General features: G+C 43.8%; 1 protein-coding gene across 2 annotated transcripts in view; it reads right to left on the reverse strand.

Moving 5' to 3' along the window:
* Window positions 1–12120, reverse strand: part of Plekha2 (pleckstrin homology domain containing A2) — a 61729-nt gene that overhangs the window by 32345 nt on the left and 17264 nt on the right. The window lies entirely within an intron of this gene.

Consider the following 12120-nt stretch of genomic DNA (forward strand, 5'->3'; position numbering starts at 1 on the left):
TTTATGCGGTATTTTTAGTGCACGGCATTTTGACTGCAATTCTGTCACATGAGCACAGGTGTGAAATTTCCCACTTGTCACATCACGTCACAATTGAAAAGGTTTTGTATTAAACCAGGTGTTGGTGGCTCACACCTGTAATCCAAGCTACTTGGGAGGCCAAGATTGGGAGGATTGACAGTCAAAGCCAGCCTAGTTAGAAAAGTTTTCAAGAACCTATCTCAAGGAAGAGCCCAGATGGTGGCATGTACCTGTTATCCTAGCTATGCAGGAAGAAAGATCTAAAAACAACTAGCAAAAATCAAGGCTGGAGGCATGACTCAGTGTTAACAGTGTTAACAGCCCAACAAGCATGAGAACCGAAGTTCAAACTCAGTACAGCCAGAATAAAAAGGAAGTTTCAACCAACCCAGATGTCCCTCAGTAGATGAATGGACCAAGAAAATGTGGTATATATACACAATGGAATTCTATGCCTCCATCAGAAAGAAGGACATTGCCCCATTTGTTAGGAAATGCAAAGACTTGGAAAAAATTATATTAAGTGAAGTAAGCCAGGCCCAAAGAAACATAGGTCCCATGGTTTCCCTTATTTGCAATAACTAGTATATGTCTGAAACAAGCAGATAAGTTCAGATAAGTTGATGTTAGGCAAAATGAACCCCAAGGTAAGGATTCAAATGCTTTTTCTTTCTTGCGATTGTTTCTAACATATTTATAAGACGATTTCTTTGTTGCTTTGTATGTCCCTCCCCCACGGTATAACCCCTGCTTTCACTGTATTTGATGTTGGTATAATTTGTGGAGGGGAAGGGCAAAAACAAACCGTTTAAATAGGGATACAGGTGGACCCATTGCAACAATGAGATGTACAAGTCATTATGTCAAAAAACGAACTTTACAACTTTGGCGGGGGCGGCGGGGGGGGGTATAGATGGGAAGGGATGAGAAGGGGAAACAAAGGAGGAGGCTACAATGCTTGATAAGAAATGTACTCATGGGGCTGGGAAGGTGGTTCAGTGGTAGAGCGCTTGCCTTGCATGCCTGAGGCCCTAGGTTCGATTCCTCAGCACCACATAAGCAAAAAGAAAAAAGCCAGAAGTAGCGCTGTGGCTCAAGTGGTAGAGTGCTAGCCTTGAGCTGAAGAGCTGAGGGACAGCGCCCAGGCCCAGAGTTCAGGCCCCACGACTGGACCCAAAACTAAATTAAAAAAAAAAAAAAGAAATGTACTTATTATCTTGCCCATGTAATTGTAACCCCTCTGTACAGTATTTTCACAATTTAAAAAAAAAGGAAGTTTCATATTTTGGAGCAGTTATGATTTCAAGTATTAGAGTGTTCTATTTTTTGAATTCATCATAAGACAACTGTAGAATTAGATGATTTATACTTATTTCCAACTTCATAGTGATTCTTTGTTTTTTCTTTTAAAGGAAACTTAGACTGGATTAAGAAAGATGGGCTTTGTCATCCCCAAAACAGAGTCCCAAATGGAGCCACAAATCCCCAAATGTAAAGAGTGATTGATAAGACCATTCCAGTAAAAACACTTCTTTGAAGAGTCCTATGCCAGGAGCAGACCCACATCTGCAAGGCCTCATTGTGTCCCAGAGTCTACGGCTCTGCCTGCACCCTACATCACAGTCTAAGAAAGTGACTTGTGAGTGGGGAGACTTATCCAAGGGCGGACTCTTGGTGGCCACACCTGAAGTGAAGCTTAGGTTTCCTGATTTTCACACCAATACCCTAAAAGAAGTATGGTGTAATTTAAAAAGCTTGAACTTCTGGAATTCTAGCAGTAACATTAGTGTTCTATGAGCAGGATATGTTTCTTCTCCTGTAGAGGTAATAAGCTATGTATAGTAGATGGATAAAAGTACTACATAACACCATACAGGGAGAACCCAGTACACAGTGGCTTCTGTCTCCTCCACTAGGCTAATTACAAGAGTCAAGTGCCAAGGCTCAGAGGGCTTCTCCTACACAACTATCCTCACCTCAAACCACAGCCCAAGACCTCCAGATCCCTCTCTTCAATTATGAGTAATAAACTGGGACTGGGGTGGGTGACAGGACTCTAACCCAACCCACTGGATAATGACAGATAGCAGCTGATCAGATGTCAGTGATGTCATTCTCATTCCCTCCCAACTTTCTCCCCTGTCCCTAGCCAGCTTTCCAAGCCCAGCTATCCCAGGGGAGATAATGGGTCCCCATCCTCTCATCCACACACCATCTATGTTAACCCTAGGCTCTGCTCAAGAGAAGCCAGTGGAAAATGATTAATGTCTGAAAATGCTATTTTCCCTCCTCCTTCCTCCCCATCCAGGATTCCTGAGGCTTGATCCCAACTGACACTCAGTGTCCACTCCAATTACTAGACCTAAAAGATTAATGATGAAAGTTCACTGCCAAGGTGACACATGGGCAGCCCTAGGAAGATACTTCCTGATTAAGGAAGGATGTGCCAACACGCTTGAGCTGAGGGCTGGGTAGCCAGCCATCATGGTAGGAATGCTGGGGCCCAGCACCCCAAAAGACACAGGGTGTTGCAGCTGGAGAGGATGTTACTCAGGGCCACAGCTCTGCTTCTTCAGGCAAAGGACAACTCAGGGTTCTCTCACAAAACACTGCATCAAAATCAAGTGGAATATGATCAGAAGAAAGATAATATGTTTTTTACATACTCCCTAGTTCCTAGCTCATGCCTGTAATCATAACTACTTGGGAGACAGAGGCTGAAAGGATCCTGGTTTGAGGCCAGCATGACAGAAAGTTCACAAGATTCCCATCTCAATCAACAAAAACCCGGGCGCAATGGTGTGTGCTTGTCATCCTAGCTACATGGAAAGCTTAAATAGGAGGATTGTCCAGACCCTACTCAAAACAACTCAACAACTCAAAACAACAGCTGGATGCCAGTAGCTTATACCTGTAATTCCAGCTACTCAGGAGACTGAGATCAGAATGATTACAGTTTGAGGCTAGTCTGGGCCCCAAATATTCACTATATTTCATCTCGAAAATAACCAGTAAAAAGAGGGCTAGAAGCATGGCTCAAGTGTAGAGTGCCAGCCTAGTAAGCAGCAAGACTCTGAGTTCAAACCCCAATACTACCAATAACAATAATAAGTAAGTAAGTAAGTAAGTAAATAAATAAATAAAACAAAAAGGACTGAGGGCATGGCTGGATCATTTTAGTGCCTGACTAGCATGTGCAAGGCACTGAATTCAAACCCAGGAATCACCAGAAGGAAAAAGAAAAGAAAAAACATAGCTCCTTAGTGATCTCTATTCAGGTCTAAGTGTAAGAACTAATTCTCTATCCAATTCAGGCCTACATATAAGACCTGCTGAATGAAACAACAAAATTTAGCCCTGCACTATGAATTTACTAGATTGTAAACACACTGAAGGCAGAGCCCAGATATCAAGATGGGGACATTTGAGCAGATTCAGAATAGAGACAAAAACTGGGGGGAAGTCTAGTCATTCATTCATTCATGTTTATTATTTTATGTTAGTGCAGGGGATTGAACCCAGGTCCTCACACATGGTATCCATGTATTTTACCACTGAGCTATAACCCAGCCTTTTTTGTGTGTGTGCTAATACTAGAACTTGAACTCAGGGCCTCAAACTCTCATTCAGCTTTCTAGTACATGGCTAACACCCTATCACTTAAAACCACATCTCCAGCCCAGCTGTTTGCTAATTAATTGGAGATGGAGACTCAAGAATTTTTCAACATGGGTTGATTCTGATCCTCAATCCTCTAGGCCTCAGCTTCCTGAGTAGCTAGTATTAGCTGGTAGCTATTATTTCTTGTTCAAGATTTTTACTCATGTGAACTTGACTATCTTCTAGTGAGAATAAAAAAGAGCACAGGTTGAGCACCACTGGTTCATGCCTGTCATCCTAGCTACTCAGGAGGCCGAGATCTGATGAATGTGATTCGAAGCCAACCTAAGCAGGAAACTGTGAGGCACAGACACCAGCACTCAGCATGGAGAGATTTATAACCAACAAATACCCAGGTTTCATCCCCAGAGCTGTAACTGATCTGCAGTAGGGCTTAGTCATCTGTGTGCGCTTAAAGGGTTTTCAGAGAATGCATAGTGCTGCCAGGCTGGGGCAGCCTGCTGCTGACATGTGCTGGGGTGCTGACTGGGTAGGGGAGACAGCAGATGGTGAGATAAAAAGCCCTATCCAGACTGCGGCCCACAGTACCTCGCTGGCTACAGTACCAGCAGGGCTGAGGGAGAAGAAGAAGGGAAGAATGGGGTGGGGATGACATGGGGGAAGGCACCAGGTCTCCATGCTATGTGCACAGCCCGCAGCCACTGCACAAGCAGGAGGTATGTAAGACAGCATGGCCTGTGCATTTCTCAGACTTCTACCCGTTCTAGAACAATGTAGGGCACAGGGCAGGTTCTTGTTAGCTGAGTTCTTTGAATGCCTTTTTGTTGTTGTTGTTGTTGTTGGTCGTGGGGCTTGAACTCTGGGCCTGAGGGCTGTCCCTCAGCTCTTCAGCTCAAGGCGAGCACTTTACCATTTGAGCCACAGAGCCACTTCCGGTTTTCTGGTGGTTTATTGGAGATAAGAGTCTCTCAGGTCTTTCCTGCCCGGGCTGGCTTTGAACCGTGATCCTCAGATCTCAGCCTCCTGAGTAGCTAGGATTACAGGCGTGAGCCACCAGTGCCCGGCTATGCCTTGCTTTTTTGCTTAAGAGTTCTTCTACTCTAAGGACCTGGAAAGAGTGGCAAGTATGTGGTTTACTCTCTTTCATCACCAATGAAGGGGCTGGGGCTTCCATGCAGATACTTTGTTGTGCCTCCTGCACAGTAAGCCTTTCCTACAAACAGCAGTATTTCTTGTTAAAGTAGAAACAAATTACCCATGTGATCTTGAATCCCTTATAGTGAGAATAAAAAGAGCAAAGGCTGGGCTCCTTCCTGTCATCCTAGCTATTCAGGAGGTAAAGATCTGAGGAATGTGGCTAAAGCCAGCCTAGGCAGGAAAGTCTATGAGACTACTCTCCAATAAAAACTACCCCCTCAAAAGCCAGAAGTGAGCTGTGGCTGCAGTGGTAGTGCTTGTCTTGAGCAAGAAAAGTTTGGGACAGCACCCAGGCCCTGAGTTCAAGCTCCAGGACCAGCACAGACACACAGACACACACACAGACACACACACACACACACACACACACACACACACACACACACACACAGAGCACAAAAGTGGCCAGAGGTCCCAACTACAGATGCATGAGTGAGTTCACAGAACATCAGTCCTAACAAATTCCATGAACATTTCCTGGTCTACCACCTGACTAGAAGGCTCAACTCAGGGAAGTAACGTCCAGAAGAAGCCCAGAGAAGGTAAAGTTTTAAATGCCTAGCTTTGTCAGAGCACCACCTGAGAAAGATAGAAGGAAATAGGGATATAACTAGAGACTACTGTGTACCTCCCTGGCTGCTAGATTCTTCCACATGTGTGGCTTGATACCAACAATCCCATGTCCCAGAAGAAGCTAGGGATCCAGCAGGTAAGGCCACTGTCCCACGATCACACAAAAGGCAAGCAGTCAAGCCAATATTCAAACCCAACCCTTCTGGATTCCCAAAGCTCCACAGCACTTTCCTTTCTGTCATGCCACCTCCCATGAGACAGTATCTAAGAGTTGATTATCATTGAAAGGTAAATACAAAAGCCAGACCAGCAGAGTTCCACCAAATAAGGCCCTAGACAGTTGCCCAAGCTGGGCAGCACAGGAACTAGTCCAACTGGCTCTTCAATGCCACATTCCCAAAGACCAGGGACAGAACTAGTATGAAGGAGAAAGCAGGGAGAAGGGCTGGCGCTCCCTTACCTTATTGTATACCTCTAGGATGACCGGCTAGCTGTAAGGAACCTACTAGGGCAAACAAAAGCAGCTTGCTAGCTGGAAATAGGGCATGAGCAAATGACTTCCCTCCAGGCACAGCTCAACCCACCAGATCCAAACGAGAGAAGTTTCCCAGGGAGCAATGTGTCATACGGTAGAAGGGGAGGTGGGCACTGCTCTAGTCTGATATTCCACAGTCTTCCCTGTGGCCTCAGAGAAAAACCAAAGGAAGGTAACCAAGTTATTTCTGACACCAGGTGCCTGGGCAGTGGCTTTACCTGCTGTTGTGGTGCCAAAGACATCTGTCCTTCCCCTGCGGGCCCACTTCCTGGAATGAACTGGAGGGCACTTCAAATGCCCATAGCTTTCTCCATTCTCCTGTTCAACAGGCATATTTTAATCTTTCATGAGAAGCCAATTTTAGATCATTAGCTGTTGTGTTGTGTTAATGCTCCCATTCGATTCCCTGGAGGCCTGTTTCTCATTGACATATGCCAGGCACTCAATTTTGTATATGGACGGGTATTGAGACTTGAACTCACAGCTTCCTACTCTTGCTTGGCTTGTCTCAGACTCAACGCTGGACTCTACAACTTGAACCACATCTCTACTTTTAGATTTTTGGTGGTTAACTGGAGATAGGAATTTCACGGACTTTTTTGCCCACTGACTTAGAACTGGGATGCTCAGATTTCAACCTTCTAAGTAGCTTCTAAGGTGTGAACTCTACCACTCAGCTACATCATGTACTTTCTACATTTGTGCTGTTGCCGCCTCACAGCCTTTGCTTTTACATTCCCTGGTCTTACATTTATGAAAATATAAAGAATACTCTCATTTTAATCTCAATCATTTCTCCTTCCAAAGAGGATGACTTATCATCTTCAGATCACCATTGATCCGTAGTTCCTTGCTTACAAATTTTAGTTACATGTTTGTAAGTGCAAAACGTGCAGTATTAAGTATTACTCTTATTATTTTGAAATTAATGACACCAGCCACATTTTAAAGGTCATGGTTACCAAAAACAGATCTAAACTTATGGTTTGTAAAATGTGTAAATTGAAAATGCATCCCATTAAAACGTTTGGCTTGTTAAATGACTATAAAATACAGGACACTAGACAATACCACTCATTACTGTTCAATGATGGCCAGGTCTGCAGGAAGCAGTTTGACACATGGAGATCCTACTACTCCCCTTCAGTCTGTTCCCAAACCTACCCTGCTTTTCCTTCACAGGCCTGTAACCTCGTCCCTCCTCTGAATCTAGGCACCTCACCAACCCAGACCCAGCAGGAAGCTCTGGGACAACATTCTAGTTGTCACCATCTGCTCTCTGGACCCCTGATGTCACTGCCAGAACACACTTCCTCCATGAACCCCACCTCCACCACATTGAGAGCTGATCAAAGCACTTTCACATGTTTCTGTGTGATTCCCCAGCACTGGGGCAGACAGAAACCACAAACACCGCTGCTGCTTCTGTTACACGTGAGGAACGTGAGGAGAGGAGGCTCAAAAAGCTGGGTGTGTGTTCAAAGCAGTACAAGCACAAGGTCCTCATTCAAACCACCTCACTGGGGGAGAAAAAAAAAGGAAAAAAACCCACATTTTTTTTACTTATTAGCCAATAAAAATGGGCCCCAAAGGAAAATCTCACTGGCAGCCCCTCCCTCAAAAACATAATAGCCTTCTTCTTTATCTGAGAGACACAATTGTGTGTGTGTGTGTGTGTGTGTGTGTGTGTGTGTGTGTGTGTGTGTGTGTGTGTGTGTGTGTGTGTGCGTGCGTGTGCCAGTCCTACAGCTTGAAATCAAGGCCTGGGAATTGTCCCTTAGCGTTTTTGCTCAAGGTTAGTGCTCTACCAGTTGAGCCACAGCTCCACTTCTGGATTTCTTTCGTAGTTTGTTGGAAATGAGAGTCTCATGGGGGTGATACTGATCAAGATGTATTCTATTTATAAGCTGCTTTGTTAAATGGCAATTCCTTTGTACAACTACTTAAAGATTTTTAGAAAAAAGTCTCATGGACTTTCCTTCCTGGAATGGCTTCAAACCGCAATTCTCAGGTCTCAGCCTCCTGAGTAGCTAGGATTACAGCCATGAGCCACTGATGCTTGGCAAAGGAATTTTTTTAAATGAGGTGGGTTTTTTAATGGTGGGTTTTGTTATGTGTAAGTAGATATATGAGCCAGGAGCCAGTGGCTCACACCTGTAATCCTAGCTAATCAGAAGGCTAAGACCTGAGAATTACAGTTTGAAGCCAGCCCCGGCAGGAAAGTCCATAAGTAACTACCACAAAACCAGAAATGGCATGGTGGCTCAAAGTGGTAGAGTACTAGCCTTGAAAAGGCTCTGGAATAGCACCCAGGTCCTAAGTTCAAGCCCTATGACCAATAATAACTAAAAAAGATGTATGTAGATGTATGGATGCATAGAGATGTATATAGTAGACATGTTAAACTAACAGTATGTCTACAAAACATGTAACAATGCAACCAAAGCCAAATTCTAAGAAAACTTAAAACACTTACCATGGTCTTACAATAGTACAATAGTAACATTTCTGCTAAATTCTATTTCTACGTCTTTAGTTGCTTGCATTTTGTTTTTTCGTTTGTGTTGGAACTAGGGCTTGAACTCAGGGCCCTACCTAATATCCCTTAGTTATTTCACTCAAGGCTGGTGCTCTACCACTTGAGCCACAGCTCAACTCATGGACCTTCTTGCCCAAGCTGGAGTCGAACCTTGATCCTCAGATCCTGGCCTTCAAAGTATTTAGGATTACAGGCATGAGCTACCAGTACCCGGCTTAGTTTCTTCCGTTTCAGTACTAAGTAGGGCTATCAACATGACTTCTCCAAACCAAGCTTTTGGTTTTGTTTTGGTTTGCTTTGTTTTTGAGGGGATAACAAAACCACAGGACCTCAAACACATTAAGCACAAGCTCTAGCACTAAGCTGCATCTCTAGATCTTAATATTTAAAATTGAGACAAAATACTGTTCTAGAACATTATTACCATAGAAAAGAAATAAAACTCAATTTGTAATGCCTTATACTAACTTTCAAAAAGCCTGTCCAATTTAAATTCCCAAACCTTCAGCTTAGTACTAATATCACCATTAGCACAATGTGCACTTTGTCATTTGGAACCATTTTTTTCCCCCTCATAGAATGCTGTATGCTGATTCCAGTAAAACACAGACTACAGCTCACCAGCCATTTCTCCTTACCCTTACTCTACTGTACCAACACAGATGGCTAATATGCCAGTTACACTGCGTTCGTAAAGTCAAAAACCTTGAACACGATGAATAAATGACAAAGTAAGAATTTTTAAAGAAAAAATACAAGAAGTAAACTAAACAGAAAACCCAACAAACAGTCCAAGCCATTACTGAGCCGAGTGCTGCGATGATGGTCACATATTTGAAGAACAGCGAAAAACAAAGCAGGACGAAAACAGAAAGACCTAGCTTTGCTGGCTGCCCTGCCTTTCAGTCTATGTGGCTGGAGGATGAGGGAGGACAAGGGAGGAGCCTGTCACTGTCTCCACTTTCCTACATCGAATTTTGCACTGCTCATTTTTAAAAGCAAGCAATTTCCTGGCTCTTGGCATTTAGACAGATTGAAGTGGATAATGCAAAAACCTTTTAAATATTGGTGGATTTCAGCCAAACTTTAAGAAGACTTCTCATACAAAGAAGCATAATTATTTTCAAAACACCCATTTTCAGCCAGCCTTGAAGACAACATCATTGTCCATTATAAATTACATATTAATAGAATCTTCCCCCACACTGTTTCTTTCCACAAAAATGCAGACAAATATCCATCTCATAGTTAGCACTGCTAAAGCTCTTTGTCCCTGTTGATGGAAAAACCTATTTGCAGGTTTTTTTTTTCCTTTTTAACAGAGCAAAAGGGTTTTGATTGGGGTCCCAGATTCACCAAGAGAGATGCAATCTTCTTTCCGATATTATGATGTTCCAATATGATGTTTCATAATGGAAAAATAAATGCACCTAAGTAATTTATTTATTTTTTGGTACTGGTCCTGGGGCTTGAATTCAGGGTCTGGCCACTGTCCCTGAGCTTTTTGTTCAAGGTTAGCACTCACCTCCACTTCTGGCTTTTTAGTAATTAACTGGAGATAAGCCTCTCACAGACTTTCCTGCCTGGACTGGCTTTGAACCATGATTCTCAGATCTTAAAGTCTCCTCAGTAGCTAGGATTATATGCATGAGTCACCAGTGCCCAGCTCATGGTGAACATTCTTTCTGCAATAAGAACTGTTTGCCTGATGTTGTCAGCACATCAACTTTTAAATACATCAGCCAAATACATCAATACTACTGACGCCTTCTGTTTAGAGGGGTCATTTTTAGCTAATAGATTTTGTCCTTAGATTAGTGTCACTAATGCCTGGGAATGGAAAATCCTGGATCCTTACTTTACCACAATGATTCAAAATACTGCCACACATTCAAGGTTAATTATAGCCCATGCTGAGTTCTGCTCCCTGCTTATTCCTCCCCCATGCCCCCCTGGCAGATACTGTGGCCTCTCCCACTCCCACGCTGTGCTTCAGGGGACTGATCTTTGGTTCCTGGAAGCCATCTTTTCTACCTTAGTAGAGCCCTAGTCAGTGACCATCCAGCAGAGGCACATGAAGTCCAGCTCTCTTAGGACAATTCTTAGCCTAGCTCACCCCAGAGCTCCCTCAAGCTAAGGCTGAAACCTACCCTTGCCACTTCCCTTTATGCTCACACCCTTGGCTGGCTTTCTCCCTTCCCCTGTCACCTCCCCAACTGGCCTCCTAGGCCTTCCTTAGCACTTCCTCAATGAAAAGCTGGCCCACAAATCCTCGTCTCAGTGCAGGCCGGGCTCTACTCTTTACCACAGGGTAGGCCGGGCTCTACTCTTTACCACAGGGTCTTCTGGGACCCTAGCCACAAGCCCTCCCCCACCCCATGCTCCTCATCAACTCTACTCAGGACAGAGTAGGTACAATCATCACATGTAACCTTGTGTATTAAAACATTTCAAAAATCTGTACAATGACTGCAAATGTGAACAATGGGTGATTATCTATCACTCCAGGCTCACGTCTATAATCTTAGCTACTCAGGAGGCTGAGACCTAAGGGTCACAGTTCAAAGCCAGCCCAGGCAGAAAAGTCCCCATGCCAGAAGTGGAGCTATGGATCAAGTGGTAAAGCACTAGCCTTGAGCACAAAGAAACTCAGGCACAGTGCCCAGGCCCTGAGTTCAAGCCCCACAACCAACAAAAAAAAAAAATCACTCTAATCAATGTAGCAGTGGTACTCACTAGACACTATGTTGAAAATGAACTATACAACTTGTGGGTGGGGATGAAGCGGAAAGATAGGAGAGAGTGAGAGAAGGGATGATACTGTCCAAAAAGAAATGTAGTCTTTACCTTCTTTACCTGATTTATACATAACTGTAACCCCTTTGTACATACCTTTTTTTACTATCCATAATTTTTTTTCAAACCACTCTAATCTCATTCACTGGTCTGTGAGGGTACCTCTCCATGAAGGGGAACCCCATAACTCCCCCTCCCCAATTTGTATTTAATCATCTAGCTCACAATCTGCAATGGAGACTCCATGGAGCCAGAGATTCTGCCTTGTTTCCTAGACTCCATTATAAGATACTGGACAAGATTAGCAAATGTGAGGTGATTCTTCTCAGCTCAAAAATGACTTGCCTAAGACACCAATCAATGGAGTAGAGGAGTCTAGATTGTAACCTTGATCTCTTGTCACCCAGGCCTGAGACCTTTTCATGGGAGAGTCCACTCCAGCCTCCATCTCACCCTCATGCACACCAACCAAGGAAAATCACAACCCCTTCTCCTACAACTGAAATGTTGGCATCTGCACACTGGCATTGACAACAAATGATAGACTATCTTATTATAAGAATGGACTAAGATTATTAGTCCTGAAGCTGCTCCCTGGTAGCAAAGACCTCATTGAATTCCCATCCCACTTCATCCACAAGACTCTCCACAGAGCTGAGGAAAAACAGCAGAAAGAGGAAGAAGTCACAGATGTGGGTAGAGACTGAACTAACCATCTGTGAGATGTAGAACAAAGAGGAGTATCAGCCCCAAGCCCCAGAATTAGTGAGGGGATTGAATGAGATAGTCTATGCAAAATGTCTCACACAATACCTGGTATATGGTAAGCATGCAGTAC

This window comes from Dipodomys merriami, unplaced genomic scaffold, assembly GCF_024711535.1.
Source record: "Dipodomys merriami isolate MVZ:Mamm:240054 unplaced genomic scaffold, mDipMer1.0.p SCAF_12, whole genome shotgun sequence".
NCBI lineage: Eukaryota > Metazoa > Chordata > Mammalia > Rodentia > Heteromyidae > Dipodomys > Dipodomys merriami.